This window comes from Cherax quadricarinatus, chromosome 70, assembly GCF_038502225.1.
Source record: "Cherax quadricarinatus isolate ZL_2023a chromosome 70, ASM3850222v1, whole genome shotgun sequence".
NCBI lineage: Eukaryota > Metazoa > Arthropoda > Malacostraca > Decapoda > Parastacidae > Cherax > Cherax quadricarinatus.
Window position 1 is genome coordinate 11,798,270 of NC_091361.1, and position 16,900 is coordinate 11,815,169.

The 16,900-nt window shown below is 40.6% G+C and overlaps 1 long non-coding RNA gene across 1 annotated transcript in view; it reads left to right on the forward strand.

Moving 5' to 3' along the window:
- LOC138854792 (uncharacterized) overlaps positions 1 to 16,520 on the forward strand; it is a 1,005,594-nt gene extending 989,074 nt beyond the window's left edge. The window contains exon 3 of the long non-coding RNA XR_011393965.1: positions 16,025 to 16,520. This is a non-coding gene — a long non-coding RNA (uncharacterized lncRNA). The remainder of the gene's footprint in view (positions 1 to 16,024) is intronic.
- The last annotated feature ends 380 nt before the right edge of the window (positions 16,521 to 16,900 follow it).

Below are 16,900 nucleotides of genomic sequence, written 5' to 3' on the forward strand. Positions count from 1 at the left end.
AATACTGGCCTTACCCATGGGTATCTCATGGAACGACACCCTATTCTTCCCTGTGAGGTTTGTCGGGTCCCTATTTCGGTTCTTCACTTTCTTGTCAATTGCCCGGTTTACCAGCGAACTCGCAGGATTTACCTCCAACGACGTCACCGCCCTATCGTTCTTACCTTATCTTCCCTTCTTGCAGACGGTCCTGCCTTTGACTTACAACCAATTTTTTAATTTTTGTCAACAACTGCTGTACTGTACGAACTTTGACACACAGCCCTTAACGTTCCTGTCAGCCCTTTTCTCCCCTCACCTCTGATCCCCTCTCCACCGAGCTGTTTATAGCCTCAGCACTATTTTCTGCCCCGTAGCGCTGTATGACCCTTATCGGTTTAGCGCTTTGATTATATTAATAATAACTGCCAATACAACTACTACTACCACTATTACTACTACTACTACTACTACTACTACTACTACTGCTGCTGCTGCTGCTGCTGCTACTACTACTACTACTACTGTTACTACTACTGCTACTGTTACTACTACCACTTCTACTTATATTACTACTGCTAGAACTACCACTACAACTATAACTGCTACTATTGCTACTACTACTACTACTACTATTACTACTACTACTGCTGCTGCTGCTGCTGCTGCTGCTACTACTACTACTACTGCTACTGTTACTACTACCACTTCTACTTATATTACTATTGCTAGTACTACCACTACAACTATTACTGCTACTACTACTACTATTACTACTACTACTACTACTAATGGAGGAGGGAGATAATCATGTCTAATGCAGTAGGTACATAATGATGAACGGATATAATGGTGCCTAATGGTGCAGGGACACAATGGTGTCTAATGGCGCAGTGACAGTATGGTGGCTATTGGAGCACGGACATGATGCTTAATGGAGCAAAACCATATTGGTCTTTAATAGAGCAAGGCCATAATGGTGCCTAATAGCGCAGGAACATAATGGTTCATAATGGCGCAGGGGCATAATGGAGCCTAATAGAACAGGGACATATTGGAACCTAATGGAATAGGAACATAATGGTGCCTAATGGCGCAGGGACAGAACTGTGCCATGGCGCAAGGACATAATGGAGTATAATGGCGCAGGGATGTAATGGTGTTTAATGGAGCATAGTGGGGTTTAATAGCGCAGGGCCATAACGGTGCCTATTGGCGCAGGGACACAATGCTGTTTAATGGAGCAGATACGTAATGGTACCTAATAGAGCAGGGACATACTGGAGCCTAATAGAGCAGAGACATAATGGTGTCTAATGGAGCAAGGACATAATGGTGCAGGGACATTACAGAACTTAATGGAACAGGGATATAATGGTGCCTAATGGCGCAAGGACATAATGGCCCCATGGCTCCTTGTTTAATAGAGAAAGGACATAATGGTGCCTAATTGAGCAAGGGCATAATGGTGTCTATTGGCGCAGTAACATGACGGAGGGACATAATGGGACAGAGACATAATGAGAGGGTAACACAATGGGGCAGGGACACAATGTAAGGGTAGCATAATGGGGCAGGGACATAATGTGAGGGTAACATAATGGGGCAGGGACACAGTGTGAGGGTAACATAATGGGGCAGGGACATAATGTGAGAGTAACATAATGGGGCAGGGACACAATGTGAAAGTAACATAATGGGGCAGGGACACAATGTGTGGGTAACATAATGGGGCAGAGACATAATGTGAGGGTAACATAATGGGGCAGGGACACAATGTGAGAGGGTAATATAATGGGGCAGAGACATAATGTGAGGGTAAAATAATGGGGCAGGGACACAATGTGAGGGTAACATAATGGGGCAGGGACGTAATGTGAGGGTAACATAATGGGGCAGGGACACAATGTGTAGGTAACATAATGGGGAATAATATTGCCGATAATGAAATGATTGTTGCATATTCCACTCCCATTTAGTAGATTGAATATCACAGTACTGTTGTACACTGTAATACTTTGAATATCACAGTACTGTTGTACACTAATACTTTGAATATCACAGTACTGTTGTACACTAATACTTTGAATATCACAGCACTGTTGTACACTGTAATACTTTGAATATCACAGTATCGTTCTACACTGTAATACTTTGAATATCGCAGTACTGTTGTACACTGTAATACTTTGAATATCACAGTACTGTTGTTCATTGTAATACTTTGAATATCACATTGCTGTTTTATTCAAGTTATAAGTGAATAACTTAAACAGGTTTAATGGGGTCATAATGGCGCAGAAATATAAATGGAGAGTGACATCATGTGACATAATGGAGCACGCACAAATGTGAGATTCCACAAGACTGGATCCATATCAAGTCATAATGCTTTAGCAGTTTATTGTAAACATCATAGAGGTGAACCCAGCTTTACAGTGCCTCGCTTTACAGCGTTTCGCTAATACAGCGGTTTTCAGTTATACCCATTGTTCATTAATTCAGACTTCATACAATGAAAATGTTCAACACTCACTATAAGCCATAGAAAAAAAGTATTTTAAGTTATGAATATTTTTTTTAGACCTACCTTTATTACTCACTTAATATATGATAGTATAAAAATGCTATCAGGCTTTTATATGCATTTTAAAATAAGAAAAAGGCTGTGTTTCACTTTACAGCGATTTTCTCTTAACAGCGATACCCTGGAACCTAACTTGCTGTATAAGCTTAGTTCTCCTGTATTGATTCTAGTTAATTGAAATAACTTGGATGGGGGAAATTAAGAATTAGGTATGTATGTTTGCGGTTACAGAAAAATAAATTGAGACAGTCTTGAGGAATGGAGAAAATGTGGTAATGATCTGATGGATTTCAATTTCGGTATATATGTCGTGTGTTGGAGTTTGTTGTGGTATGCTCAGGGTAAGTCTTGACCTTGACTGAAATAATTTTGACTAAAGGCCAGGCATTTTCCGTGACTTTTATGGAATGTCAGGCGGCTTTCATGGCCTTAATGGAATATCAGACGTCTGTCATAACGTTGGCAAAACAGTCAAACATCTATTATGATCTTGACTGGAAGATAGGAATCTGACATGAATTTGACGGAAGGTCAGGTGTCTAATTTGACCTTGGCGGAATATCCGAAGATGGACAAGACCTTAATGGAAGCCAGGATGTCTATTATAATCTAGATAGAAAGTCAGACAAATGTCATGACCTTAATAAATGATCAGACGTTAGAGGTAATCTTTACAGGTCACGTATGTAAGACTTTGAAGAAAGGTCAGATGTCTTGCAAGTTGACCATTTGGTGATTATACCTCACAGCTCATCCACTCTATTAAAATCCTCTACAACAATTATGCGTGATCGCACTCGGAACCGAATATTGTGTGTGTGTGTGTGTGTGTGTGTGTGTGTGTGTGTGTGTGTACTCACCTATTTGTACTCACCTATTTGTGGTTGCAGGGGTCGAGTCCTAGCTCCTGGCCCCGCCTCTTCACCGGTTGCTACTAGGCCCTCTCTCTCCCCGCTCCATGAGCTTTATCAAACCTCGTCTTAAAACTGTGTATGGTTCCTGCCTCCACTACGTCATTTTCTAGGCTATTCCACTGCCTTACAACTCTATGACTGAAGAAATACTTCCTACTATCTCTCTGACTCATTTGTGTCTTTATCAAGTGCGTGTGTGTGTGTATGTGTGTGTATGTGTATGTGTATGTGTATGTGTGTGTGTGTACTCACCTATTTGTACTCACCTATTTGTGGTTGCAGGGGTCGAGTCTTAGCTCCTGGCCCCGCCTCTTCACCGGTTGCTACTGGGCCCTATCTCTCCCCGCTCCATGAGCTTTATCAAACCTCGTCTTAAAACTGTGTATGGTTCCTGCCTCCACTACGTCATTTTCTAGGCTTTTCCACTGCCTTACAACTCTATGACTGAAGAAATACTTCCTAATATCTCTCTGACTCATTTGTGTCTTCAACTTCCAATTGTGGCCTCTTGTTTCTGTGTCCCCTCCCTGGAACATCCTGTCTTTGTCCACCTTGTCTATTCCACGCAGTATTTTATATGTCGTTATCATGTCTCCCCTGACCATCCTGTCCTCCAGTGTCGTGTGTGTGTGTGTGTGTGTGTGTGTGCGCCTTACCGGGAATAAAAGTACTATTCCTGGTTGAAGGGATTAACATACCAGGAGGGACTGAGTCAGATGTATCCCTGTTTGTTGATGTAAAATTAATGAGGATAATAAAAACAAATGAAGACAGGGAAAGGCTGCTGTGATCTGGACAAACTGCGAGACTGGTCAGATAATGGGCTTCTAGAATTTCTCCTCAGCAAATGCAAAGTCATGAGGAATGGGAATGGCGCCAGGAGACCAGACACAGAGTATTGACTTGTTGGGTCAGAAGAGCAGAGTTCGCTCAAGGAGAAAATCATAGCAGTGAGCACAGTGCCTAGCATATCACCAGAGACACACAGTAGCAGGGAGAGACTCATGGAGGATAGAAGACCCGGGAAGGGGGAGGGGAAAAATTATAACATACAAAATATTCTGAGGAATTGAGAGGGTAGACAGGGAAAGACTGTTCGAGAGGTGAGAAACAGTTAGTAGGGTTAGGTTAGGTAAGGGTCTTTCTCATATGATAACCCCTATCTGGAGCTTTTAGTCATCTGACAGAGGCCTTTCTCTGGCTTACCGGTCCACTCTTTAAAAAGTTGAAGTTACAGTTATAACCACCCTTATGACCAGTAGTCATAAGGGTACAGCTTAAAGTTAGAAACAAAGATGAGGCACAGGGATGTTAGGAACAATTTCTTTAGTCTCAGGATGGTTGCGAAGTGGAACGACCTTGACGAACATGTGTTAGAGGCAAGTTTCATACATTGTTGTGAAAGGAGGAGAGGGAGAATTTAAGAGGCTGGGAGAGTTTTTATCTGGCACGTTGAGAGGTGGGACCAGCATATAATACCTGACTCCTGAAACCATATATAACTGAGTGCACACACAGACACACACACAGTGAATGAAATTATGGAATATGTCGCAGGAATGTACCCAAAAGTAGAGGATAATTCCAGTCCAAGAGCAGAAAAAGGAGGTAAGAACAGAGTAACACCGTAATTCACTTAGACATGCAAAGGGATTATGCTAAATTTCTTAGATCACAGAAAAATATGGAAAGCGAGCAACATAGTAAAATAGGGAAGCGAGCAGAAGATCCAGAAACAAATATTCAATGACAAAAAGAGAGGCTGACAGCTAATTTGAGAATGACAGAACATCTGAAGTTAAAACTGACCCAGAGTTTCTGTACAGCCACATCAGTAGACAACAGTATAGGACAAGGTAATCCTGAAAACGGAAAGATGAGAGATCACAAGAAATGATCGGAAAGTTTGTGAAGAGTTGATAAAATGCTACGAGAGAGCTAGGCTTCTTTAGTCAAATACAGAGGAAGTAGGTATAGTAGTGAAATTATGATATAATCAGTCTGTCAACTTTGGAGATACCCAGCTGCTGCACATGTTTCTTAATCATCAGCTTGTCAGTATTTTATACCATTTTCAACATAGATACTTCAAAGACAATGGGACAAGATAATATCTCTCTGTAGGTCCTGAGAGAGTGGGAGTGGAAGCACTCTCTGAGCTACTAGACTCAATCAGTCAATGGACAGAGGGAAATTGCCAGTATAATTTCCGCAGTCAATGAGTGTAAGGCAAATATAATATTATCTGTCACCTCGGAAAGGAGTCATTCATGTCACTATATACGACATATCGTAAGACCTTACTGGGGTACACAGCACCAGCAAGAAAATCACACCTCATAAAGAAGTTCAAGGAACTGAAGAAATGGTAGAGGTGTGCAAGGAGACTAATCCCTGATAGGCAACGCTCTCGCTTCAAACACTGTCAGTGGTTCGATTCTCGGTAAAGGTGAAAACATTGGGCGTGTTTCCTACGCCTATTGTTCTGTTCACCTAGCAAGCAAGTAGGTACCTGGGTGCTAGTTGACCATTGTGGGTCGCATCCTAAAGGACATGAATGAGGACCCCAATGTAAATAAGACAGTACCTCAATGACGCACTGCCTTCTCTTGGGTAATCCTGGGTGGATAAGCCTCCGAACGACATCTTGTCTCTGAGCTATGGGATATGAGCTGTGAGAAAAAATCGAAAGAGCAATTCCATTTCACGTTAAAGAAACTGACAGGATAGAGAGGGATAGACTGTTCGAGGGACAGGAACTAGGAACACATCTGGAAGTTGAAAACACTGATGATTCATGGGGACGTTAAGATGTATTTCTACAGCCACAGAGTGGTCAGGAAGTCGAACGACCTACACTTCAAATTGGTAGCTGCAAGAGCTATACATAGACTTAAGATACCATTGGGCTCTAGAAGCCTAGTGAGAATGAACCCAGTAAAGGCAGAGCCAGGAGCTGAGACTCGACCCCTGCAAACACATACAGGTGAGTACTTATAGGTGAAGACACGCGCACACGCACGCGCACACACACACACACACACACACACACACACACACACACACACACACACACACACACACACACACACACACACACACACACACACACACATATACGTATGTAACAGAAAGATTCTTATTTATAAATCTGGCTCTAATAAAGAGTATAGATATGTGGGTGATTAAATTTTATTGAATGTGTTACATAAAAATAGACTCTGCAACTGCAGTATTGCAGCTCACAAAAAAGCAGAATTTGCATCTGAAGTAGAGTGTCCTTACAAAAACAGACGAAAAACATATATAAACACAGAAACAGAGTAAAAGCACTATGCAGACCGGCTCCCAGTGTAATATTTTATTGCTGGAGAAGCGCTAAATCCAGTACGACCCGAGGAAGAGGAACAGTAGTCCAGCTCCTTTAATCATGAGCTACTCACCAGTGACATTGCATTCTTTCTCTCTCTCTCTCTCTCTCTTCGCAGGGTTTGACAAGTTTAGGTTAAGGATCCCTAGGTTTATTGACAAGCTATTTACAAGTTAAGGATCCCTAGCCTTATTGACAAGCTAAGAGCTGTTACCTACATCAGCTCATTTGAAAGCATTTTTATTGTTATGAAACATACAGGTAAGGGACAGGATAAAGTTGGAGCCATCTGTGGGCCAGCATTTTCATTTGATCAACTGACTTTATCTCGTTGATATAATGCTGTACGAACGTGTTGCATACTCAAGTCATCCTGGGGATAAATGATCTCGGATGAAGTGATGTTCTGGAGAAGGGTACAGCCAGAGTGAAGTTGCTGCTTTCTGCCCGTCTTGTGGTATAGAAGCTTGCTTCTCGCTGTCCTCCAAGTGGATCCAAGTGTAGTATTTTGACAATGTTGGCATTGTACATAACAGAAAGGTCACCCACATCCCTCTTGTGTTGAAGGCTCTGCTGAAGTGACAGATCTATCCAGGATGGGTCTAGGCGAGAGATGAGACTTCTTGCTCTGTTCTCTACTCTGTCAAGCAGTCGCAGATGAGAGGGGGGGGGGCAAACCAAGAAAGTGGAGCATACTCAAGGTGTGAGCGTATATGTGCCTCATACAGAATCTTGCAACTCATACTGTCAAGCAAATGCGAGATACGGCGAAGTGCTGTAAGCTTCCTGGCTGCCTTGTTTGCAAGATTTATAACGTGGTTCTTCATGGTTAGTTTGGAGTCAAATTTCGTCACAAGGATGTCAACTTCTTCCCCAGTTACCAACACCCTGCCATTCATACTTACTACTGCACCGGCATTACCATCATTGTGCCTAGAGACCATCATCATTTGTGTTTTCTCAGGTGCAAATGTTACTTGCCATCTGTTACGCCAAGCTGATATAGCTCTTAGCTGGTGATAGATGTAGATTAGACCAGCTGGCATTTCTTCTCTTGGATAAGTGAATGTCAGTGTACAGTCGTCTGTATATGCATGGGATTCTGGGATGAGATGAAGAAGACATTCCATAACAATGGTCCCTGCACACTTCCTTGTGGAACACTTGCTCCAGTAGGATGTCTTGCTGATTCCGTTCCATTGAGAAGTACCCTTAGAGATCTACCATGAAGGTAATCACTGAGGAGACATAGCGTAGAGCCTGCAATTCCCAGTGCTTGCAGTTTTGCTAAGAGGCTTTGGTGCCACACCCAGTCGAAAGCACCAGCAATGTCCAGTGCTACCACACACCTGACTTTGGATTCATCCAATGGCTGATGCCATTTAATGGGGAGGTTTCACAACAGAGCAGCAGAGTAATCTTTCCTGAAGCCATATTGACGGTCACAAAGTAGTGAGTGGTTGTCAAGAAACTCTGTCATTTGCCTTGAGATTATTGTCTCAAGGATCTTGCCAGTGATTGACAGAAGTGACACAGGTCTGTAGTTGCTGATTTCTTTGCCTTTCTTTTTTGTGAACAGGGACTGCATTTGCCTCTTTCCACAGAGAAAGCCATTTACACTGTACTAGGCAGTGCTGAAAGATGCGAGTTAGAGGTGCTGCTAGCTGGTCTGCACATCTTTTCAGCAATCTTGGGCTCAACTTGTCTGAGCCCACAGCCTTTTCTTGGTCAAGCGATTTAGGAAGAAAATGCGCCTCCTGCCTTATTGTCACCACTGACAGTTTTGACACAGGTCTTGCAGCTAGCCAAGGAGGATTCCTTGCTGGATCAGGAACTTGCATTTTGGTAACAAAGTGTTTGGCAAAGATGTTTGCTCTCTCTTGACTACTAATAGAGGCGATCCCATCCTGTCGATTTAGAGGTGGAATAAGTTCATCAGGCAGATAACCTTGTCTGTCCTTGACCAGGAACCACCAGGTTTTGGAGCCTACCCTACCTGATGCTAGCTTTCTTTTTGTGTCCACCTCCCATTTAGCAATAGCCCACTTTTGAACTTCACCCATATGCCTACAGGCCTGCCTGTGCAGTTTCTGTTATAGGTGGTAGGATGTCTCTTATACCTTCGCCATGCCTTGTACTTAACAGTAGCAGCCTCTTTACAACGAAAGCCAAACCAAGGCTGATCTGTAGGCTACGTCACATATTGCCGGTGAAGGATGTGCCCAGTGAAGGCTTTCAATTGATTGTCAACATCCCCTTGGAGAAGAGCATTCCAAAATCTGGCCAATTACCTCTTTCCTATAGCCAGACTGTGCGTGTGGACACCTGACCTCGTTCTGTTGGGATCTTAAGTGTCGTAAAAAACAGCCTTGTGGTCAGACGATCCAACGTAGCCGAGGGGTTGACAAGTAACTATACCTTCTGCCAGATCACTCACTACTGGGTCAAGGGAGGAGCCAGAGATGTGAGTAGGGAAATCAACAAAGTTTCTCATGTCAAATACCGCAAGAAGGTCATCAAAGTCCCTCTGTATAAGGTGTTGGTTGAGGTCACCAACAATTGTGATATGTTGACAGTTGTGTTGGAGCAGAAGGGAGTCCACATTTTCCATTAGGAAGTTGATGGGGTCTGCATGTTGCCACTGAGGTCTGTACATTGCACATGCTAGTACAGAGGTACTAGTGTTTATACAGAGCTTGAAGAACATCAATTTAAGATGAGTAGGGGTGGCAACATCAATGTGCTGGACATGTACTCTCTCTCTCTCTCTCTCTCTCTCTCTCTCTCTCTCTCTCTCTCTCTCTCTCTCTCACCAGTTTATTTTCGTACCGGGAATATTAAAAGATGAAAATATTTTTACCAGTTGAATCACAAATCTTTACATCTAAAGATATTGTCTAATGAAAAAAAATTAGTAACAAATACTTTCAAAAGTGTTTACATAGTAAATTAATGCAAAATTTATAATTAACTGATTTATTTTGTTAGTATTGATGGAGAGTGAAGTATATTATGTGTTTGTTACTGAAAGAAACGGTGAGATGTTTTGTTGTGTTGGTAAACAGGAATTTTTCAACAATTTGGCTTTGTTAGTAAATGTAGCGTTTTCTGTTGTAGGAACATAAGAAAGAACACTGCAGCAGGCCTACTGGCCCATGCGAGGCAGGTCCGTATGTTATGATGACTTCGATTGTTAACTGGTTTTTTAGCGCTGTTAAATTTACATACTATGAGATATCACAAACCATACCACGGGTGGGAATAGAAACCGCGGTCAGAGAGTTTTAAAACTCCAGACCGTCGCGTTAGCCACAGTGGTGGCCTATGATAACCTTCCTGTGGTGTAGAAATATACCTAGTTAGATGAATCTTACTGTGGCTAGCTTGTCCAGTGGCTAACGCGACGGTCTGGAATTTTGAGACTCTTTGACCGCGGGTTTTATCCCCACCCGTGGTATGGTTTGTTTGCAATCGTGTCATTACGATTTCGTGAGTCAAGTTAAGAGATATCACGCCTAGGATAATTTCTAAGCCCTGGCACCTCCCAGGATGCCACCCACAACAGTCGGCTGATACACTAGTTCCTGCTAACCAGGAGAAGGACGAGAAACAGGTGTAAGGAAACATGCCGAGGGTTTCGAATAGAGACAAAAACTACCAACTTCGTAGTCTCGAAGTTGTGAGTAGAGGGCACTACCACTTAAACCACGAGTAGAGGGCGCTACCACTTAAACCACGAGTAGAGGGCGCTACCACTTAAACCACGAGTAGAGGGCGCTACCACTTAAACCACGAGTAGAGGGCGCTACCACTTAAACCACGAGTAGAGGGCGCTACCACTTAAACCACGAGTAGAGGGCGCTACCACTTAAATCAAGAGTAGAGGGTGCTACCACTTGTACCACGAGTAGAGGGCGCTACCACTTAAACCACGAGTAGAGGGAGAATGAGGTATGGTTTACGTTGGTTAGTGGAGTAACAGTTTACACATAACGTGGTAGAAGCATGGAAATAAATGGTATAAAATACCGACACAATGGCAATATAAACACAAATGCAGTATAATGTGATCCTTTATTGACTACGTTTCGCCCACACAGTGGGCTTTTTCAAGTCACAAACAGAACTAGTTCTGTTTGTGACTTGAAAAAGCCCACTGTGTGGGCGAAACGTAGTCAATAAAGGATCACATTATACTGCATTTGTGTTTATATTGCCGTGGTAGAAGCATCTAACCAAGACAGGACATAAGAATTTAAGAAAATTTTGGCTTAGTAATTGAGTTATGGATGAGTTGAACAAACTCCCAAGTAGCGTCAGTGACACTAAAACCTTATGTAGCTTTAAAATATGTGTTAGAGTGGGTGAGTGGGTGTGAGTTAGATCTGCTTAGCATGGGCCAGTAAGCCTGCAGCAGTGCTCCTTCTTATGAATGTTTGTTAGTATTTATCTAACCTATTTATCCAATAGGTTAGATAAATACATGAGTGGGTGCGGGTGGGTGTGAGTTGGACCTGACTAGCTTGTTCTACTAGGTCAGATTGTAATAAAGTTGGTAGAATTACCGACAATATGTAAAGTAAAAGGACACAAGTGCAACTAATGTGACATTTATTGTGGCAACGTTTCGCTCTCCAGGAGCTTTATCAAGCCATTACTATGTCAGATGCCATGCTCCTTCCTTCAGTGAATGTGACCTGACCTAATTACGTTAGCGCATTGGCTTAAGCCGGTAGGAGGCGTGGACCTGCCTCGCATGGGCCTGTAGGCCTGCTGCAGTGTTCCTTTTTTCTTATGTTCTGTGTGTGTGTGTGTGTGTGTGTTATGTTCTTATGTTTGTTTGTGGTGATGGACGATGATATGCTTTAGTTTTGTTAGTGGAGAGAGAGCATGAATGTTGTGTTAGTGGAGAGAGAGCATGAATGTTGTGTTAGTGGAGAGAGAGCTTGAATGTTGTGTTAGTGGAGAGAGAGCATGAATGTTGTGTTAGTGGAGAGAGAGCATGAATGTTGTGTTAGTGGAGAGAGAGCTTGAATGTTGTGTTAGTGGAGAGAGAGCATGAATGTTGTGTTAGTGGAGAGGGAGCATGAATGTTGTGTTAGTGGAGAGGGAGCATGAATGTTGTGTTAGTGGAGAGGGAGCATGAATGTTGTGTTAGTGGAGAGGGAGCATGAAATGTTTTAAGCTGTGTTAGTGTTGGCATTCTTATTAAAGAATGGGGTTAGCTCAACTCAAATCCGGCTATTAGGTTTACCTGAATCCCTTCATAAATGTTACCTTGCTCACACTCCAACAGCACCTCGAGTCATAAAATCCATTTGCCTCCACTCGCTCCTAACACCCAACCCGTATTCCTTCCACTACAGAGTTATATGCTCTCCAAGTCATTCTATTTTGTTCCATCCTCTCTAAATGTTTGAAGTACCTCAACAACCTCTCTTCAGCCCTCTGGATAATACTTTTAATAATCCCCACACCTCCTCCTAATCTCCAAGCTACGGATTCTCTGCATGATATTCACATCACACACTGCCCTCAGACACGACATCTCCACTGCCTCCAGCTTTCTCCTCGTTGCAACATTCACTACACATGCTTCGCACCCATGTAAGAGCGTTGGTACCACTATAATCTCATATATTCTCCTCTTTGCTTCCATGGATAACATTCCTTGCCTCCACAGGCTTCTCACTTGGACTAAACTTGTGGGTTATCATTTTTCTTATAAAATGTATTGACAGTAACATTTTGAAGCCGATCAGAAGAATCATTCTTTACTGCATAAAAATAAATATTACTGTGTATTCAATAACATTGGTAAATTGTAGTTTGTGCCTTCCAATGGCAGTATAAATCTTGTGTTCAGGAAACCACACCAATGGTGAAAACGTGAAGATTAGAAAATTTCTTCTCCAGTTATGGCACAGACTCAAACAATTCCTATTTTTTAATGTTTTTTAGTGCATCAACAAAGTTGTCTATGTAAACAATAATTAAGAGGTACCATCCCAGTCCCATGATGCATCAGTCATTAAATATTGATACTGTTAGGAAGTAACCTAAATGTCATTTTAATGTGATTTAACAGGATTAAAAAATTCACATCAATTTAGTCAGTAAGGGGAAGGAAGGTTTTCCTGGAAAGAGAAAAAATCGAAAATTTTTGGAAAAAAATGTTTTCTTGCTGAAAAGTAGTCTATAATTCTGGCAAAATGTTGATGCAATCAACTTGTTTCTATCACATTTCTAAGTATATTTGTCCAAAAATGTAATTATTTTGTTCTTGCAGTCATCGAGAGGACATGATGCCAATTCGTGTGGGTTTTTTTTTACTCCAAAAATTGTGATTTTTATGATTGTTTCATTCCAAATACACTACATGGCATCTTCTCTGTGGATTGCATATTAATGAGTAGTGAGAACTACTCAGTGGCCTGTGGGCCGTCGACAAGTGTAGGTGGGGTGTGTGTGGTGTTCCTGTATTTAACGTCCCGTTACCGTGAGTTTTACGGAAAATACGATTTCTCTTTTACTCAGGAGTAAGTTATTGACCTTCGATATTCGTTTTGCGAAAACTAGTTGTAGGAGTGTCATGATTTTTGCAAACGTTATTGAGGAATGATGGTTCTACTCAGTTGTAAAGGGGATTTGCGATATTTTTACCATATTTTTATTGATTTTTCCTCAAAAAAAATCCATAAAAAAAATCAGCATTTTTTATTAGTCAATTTACTGACATTTCTCTCAAATGCAGGTAGACACATAATTATTTAGACCTTTATCTTTCATCTGTTGTCAACTAGAACATTATACGTCTTACCAATTTTGTAAAAGAGGTCGAGTTTTATGCCCTGTAGAATAGGGCACTATTTATTTTTTCTTCTGTCTTTTAAGGTAAAAAGCCACTACAAACAGTGTGTAGGTTTCAAATGCTGCTTAAATCTCAGTAAAAATTTCATTGAAATTGACAAAAAAAAAAAATCTGTTTCCTCCTTCCCCCAGTAATTTGTCACATCTGCGTCTACATATATGAATTTCACCCTCCGCTCTTCTAAATTTTTTGGGGCACCATTTAAAACTTTTAATGCTCTGCACCTGAGGATTTTGGAAGTTATGCAAGCCATTATAAGATGGGAATGGGCTCAACAACTTTGATTGTCACATACACATGGCAACTGCACCAAGAATTTGGTTCTAGTTACCGTACCGAAGTGTTAAAAATTGAAAGCTATTAGATGAGGCGTTCTCGAGTTACAAGCAGAAAAACTGAAAAATTAGTGGAAGAGAAAATTCTACCTTTTAAAGGTACCCTTCATTGGATAATTTTTTATTATTTTTTATTAACACATCAACCGTCTCCCACCAAGGTAGGGTGGCCTAAAAAAGAAAAACATTCATCATTCACTCTACTATCTTGTCAGAGGTGTGCTTACATTACAGTTATAAAACTGCAACATTAACACCCCTCCTTCAGAGTGCAGACACTGTACTTCCCATCTCCAGGACTCAAGTCTAGCCTGCCGGGTTCCCTGAATCCCTTCATTAATGTTACCTTGCTTACACTCCAGCACATCAAGTATTAAAACCCATTTGTCTCTATTCACTCCTATCAAACATGCTCACACATGCTTGCTGGAAGTCAAATCTCCTCACACACAAAACCTCCTTTATCCCCTCCCTCCAAACTTTCCTAGGCCGACCCATACCCCGACATCCCTCCACTACAGATTTATACACCGAAGGCATTCTATTTTGTTCCTCTACATGTCTGAACCACCCCAGTAACCCCTCCTCAGCCTTCTGGATAATAGTTTTGGTAATCCCGCACCTCCTCCTGATTTCCAAACTAAGAATTCTTTGCATTATATTCACACCACACATTGCCCTCAGACATGACATCTCCACTGCCTCCAGCCTTCTCCTTGCTGCAACATTCACCGCCCATGCTTCACGCCCATATACAAGTGGTGGAATAACTATACTCTCATACATTCCCCTCTTTGCTTCCATGGATAACGATCTTTGTCTCCACAGACTCCTAAGTGCACCAGTCGCGTTTTTTCCCTCATCAATTCTATGATTCACCTCATCTTTCATAGACACATCTCCTGACACGTCCACTCCTAAATAACTGGATACGTCACCTCCTCCATACTCTCTCCCTCCAGTCCGATATCCAATCTTTCGTCACCTAATTGTTTTGTTATCCTCATAACCTTACTTTTCCTTATATTCACTTTTAATTTTCTTCTTTAACATACCCTACCAAACTCATCCACAACCTCTGAAACTTCTCTTCAGAATTTCCCAAAAGGACAGTGTCATCAGGAAAGTTCAACTGCGATAAATAAATACAAATAAATAAATATATATATATATATATATATATATATTTATATATATATATATATATATGTGTATATATATATATGTGTGTGTATATATATATATATATATATATATATTTATATATATATATATATATATATATATATATATATTTGTGTGTATATATATATATATATATATATATGTATATATATATATATATATATATATATATATATATATATATATATAAAATGCCGAATAGGTAAAATTGGTCAATTAGCAAGAACTCTTTTAAAATTCAGTCCTTTGTAAAACTTTATCTTATACTTTTAAAGATATATTTTTTTCATTTATGGTAATGTAAAAAATAATTATTTCTTTTACCAAAAGAACCTTAGAAAATTTACCTAAGCTTATTATAACAAGTGGAATTTAATTTCGCTTAATCCAACTAAATATATTTTAGATAAGTTTACAATAATTTAATAATAAACACAATGAAATATATTTTTTGTCGTTAGGTTCACAATGATTTTTGCTAAATTAATGCATACACAAATTTTCGCTTGCCTTATTCGGCAAGAAGAGCGTTGCTATTTAAGTCAAAATCGCAAGTTTTACCTATTCGGCACTATATATATATATATATATATATATATATATATATATATATATATATATATATATATATATATATATATATATATATATTATTAGTCTTGGTAAAAAAATCACTTATTGTGTACATTGTGAAAAACATTGTCGCTGGTTTCTGTACAACAAAAACATTTTATCAACATTCCGTTTCCCCATGCTCCTCTAATGCCATATTTATCGTTTCAGGTAAACGGGTTTCACGGCATCACTACACAAGAAAGGAGTCGTCAAGGTGTGCCTCAGGGTAAGGCTATATCCTCTCTTGATCCTTAATAGGAAGAGGCGTGGGAAGGCTTGATACTTGTAAATATTTATCGATCCAAAGAATTATACCCTTTCTTGGAAATATAAACACATATACAGTATAATGTGATCCTTTATTGACAACATTTCGCCCACACGGTGGGCTTATTAAGTCACAAACAGATCTACCTGGGTGGAAGGTACGTGAGTATTTATAGGATGAAGTCAAGTTGAAAATGCTGAGTCAGGTGGAGAATGCTGCATGTGACAATCTGTTAGGTAAGACACATATGCAACAGTTAGGTATCTTTATTTCGAAACGTTTCGCCTACACAGTAGGCTTCTTCAGTCGAGTACAGAAAAGTTGATAGAAGCAGAAGAGACTTGAAGACGATGTAATCAGTCCATCACCCTTAGTTTTGAGGTGGTCAGTCCCTCAGTCTGGAGAAGAGCATTGTTCCATAGTATGAAACAATATGTTTCATACTATGGAACAATGCTCTTCTCCAGACTGAGGGACTGACCACCTCAAAACTTTAAGTGTGATGGACTGATTACATCGTCTTCAAGTCTCTTCTGCTTCTATCAACTTTTCTGTACTCGACTGAAGAAGCCTACTGTGTAGGCGAAACGTTTCGAAATAAAGATACCTAACTGTTGCATATGTGTCTTACCTAACAACTTGTCGGTATTTTATACCATTTTAATGTTCAATGTGACAATCTACCGAGTAGGGTTATAGAGTCTAATACCTTGGGTAGCTTGGAAAGGAGATTGGATAAGTATATGAGTAGACCTTCTGCAGTGTTCCTCCATTCT